This window comes from Montipora capricornis, chromosome 9 (assembly GCF_036669925.1).
Source record: "Montipora capricornis isolate CH-2021 chromosome 9, ASM3666992v2, whole genome shotgun sequence".
Lineage (NCBI taxonomy): Eukaryota > Metazoa > Cnidaria > Anthozoa > Scleractinia > Acroporidae > Montipora > Montipora capricornis.
In genome coordinates, this window is record NC_090891.1 from 30,814,697 (window position 1) to 30,817,196 (window position 2,500).

At 41.3% G+C, this 2,500-nt stretch overlaps 1 protein-coding gene across 4 annotated transcripts in view; it reads left to right on the plus strand.

Moving 5' to 3' along the window:
- LOC138016999 (uncharacterized) overlaps positions 1-2,500 on the plus strand; it is a 62,560-nt gene that overhangs the window by 54,682 nt on the left and 5,378 nt on the right. The window lies entirely within an intron of this gene.

Sequence of the window (2,500 nt, forward strand, 5' to 3'; positions counted from 1 at the left end):
TGGAACATGACGCTCGCCCGTACCACCAAAAACGGTAATAAACAATACCCTTTCAAACAATTACGCTAAAAACAATGCTTTGTGCTCTTTTTGAGGGTTAGCGTGAAATACGTACCTCTTGTTGGCCAAATCTTGGCTGTGAGTAATGTAAATTACCCGGCTTAATGGCTGCCTTTGCCCATAAAATCTACAGGGTGACATCTCGAAGGGCAGCCTTCCTTACTGCACAGCTTCAAACATGGCCCCGCATTCTGTAGTTGTTCCAGATCTCCAATATCCTTTTTTAGTATAATTAAAAAGGTGATTATACAACTTTCTTATAGCAAAATTTCCGCGCTGATTGGTTGTACTTGACGTGATTATTCATACGCAATAATCACCTAAGCCCAAATGCCCACAAGCCGTTTTGTCGAGGTGACAGACGAAGAAATTAATTGGTTTTTCTTGTTCATGCATATTTTTCAAATAATCACCAATGTAATTATACTTAAACAATAATTCACCTCGTCTTGGACGAATAATTCATTAATTGTTGAATGTTCACCCGCCAACATGCATCAGTCACTTCACTTAAGTGATTGGTTGAGAACCACCTTTTCGCATGTGTGGCTTGTGCTCCCTTTCTGTACAACGGGTTTGATTGTCAAATTCGCAAGTATTACTGTACTTTATTCACACGAAAAGTAGAAGTAATAACCACATCAATGCGTGCTTTAACTTGCTTTTACAAAGAAGTTGAAGTGAACTCGGAAATTATCGACATGTCAGCCTTGAAGCCAATGTTACTCGATTCCTTTTTATTTTCTTCAATCTTTCTTGGTTTAGTATTTTACCATAACCACATGTTCTCTCAGGGGGCTCTTTACGTTGTATCGTTTCCACAGTAACGATGCGCAGTAATTTTGACCACAACTTACCTTCTTAAAGTGCCCCTGTGACCACAAAATCAATTCATATTTTTCTTTGGATTTCAAAACTATGTTAACAAAACACTAAGTGACCCACGTTTTAAGCCTTGATTTCAAAAAGACACCTCTTTATTTTAACTGTAATTTTCCCATTTAATGGTCCGCCATTACTAACATTATGTTCTTGAGAGAGCTGGATCGAGGAGAAAATGACGTCAAAGGCTGACTAGTTTAAGAATGCAATACGTGTGTACGCCGCAGAATTAATATGCAGCACGGGGGTTTTGGGTGTTCAGACTTTTAAACTCACGCTTTGCATATATAATAAGCTGCGTTCACACGCTGAAATTTTAAGCTAGTGAGCCTCTGACGTCACTTTTCCCTGGATCCAACCGTCTGAGGTCCAATCGGTCAGTTTTGAACGTGAGTAATGGCGGACCGCGAAATCCAAAACTTACACTCAAAGTAAACGGCCTTTGGATAAAAATCAAAGCTCAAAATTTTGCCAGTCAGGTGTTAAGCAAACACACTTTCAAAATCTGCAGGAAAAAGGAAGTGGCTTTTTTTATCACAGGGACACTTTAAAGCAAACAGAACGCCTTTTTTAATGTGATTCAAAGGTTGGCCAATGGCGCAGTCTTTCAGTCCTGTCACATGAGTCATAGTTCTCGGCGCTTATAGAAACCATCTCAAGGAATATATGATCGTATCCTCAAAGATTGTTTCTTTCGCTACCCATCTCCTTTGCTTCCAAAGCGACTGTTGAACGTACTTCAATAATCCTAGATTACCTCTAGCATATTATTATCAGTACGGAGGGACGGCATAATTGCAGGTTGGGTCTGTGTCAATTTACTATCCTCTAAACCTCACTGGGAGTTAAAGGTGAAAAGGTAAAGTAACTTTATTTAACGTCGGTAGTTCCTTCAGCTACGAGGCTGGTATCAATGGAAGCCGACGGTGCGCCCTTTACCCACTCCCTCTGTCAGTGCTCCGTTTTAAGGGGATTTAAAGCTACAGCTACACGGATCAGAGGAAAGTCGAAACAGACGTTGAAGTCACCGAGCATCGAAGCGGGGACCTCTCGCCCCGAAAGCCGTGCACTGGCCATCTGAGCCACGACTGCTCTAATTAACATTCTTACAAATTGTTGTTGTATTTATAGCCTATGTGCCATTGTGCCGTCACAGTTTTTTCACTAGTACACGATACATCCACTTCCTGTTTGGGTCAGATATGTAACCTAACGTATGATGTCATTGCACTTAACCAAACAAAAAAATGTTCCTGACATTTTCACTACGGCACTAAGAATCGCTCAACACTCATCTTAAAAACACCCACAGTTTTATTGCTGAATAATATTGAAATGACCAATGGATATGTGCGAACACCTCGTTCTCAGGGTGTCTTCCCTTCCCCTCCGGGAGAAGGGAAGAAGAGTGACCCTGGGAACGAAATACGAATCCAACATCAACGGGATTCGAACCCATGAACTCTGCGATGCAGGTACAATGCTTCAGAGGTCATGGGTTCGAATCCCCGCTTTGAAGCCAGGTGTCCGGTGCCTATAAGAGCATTGCTTAAATTAA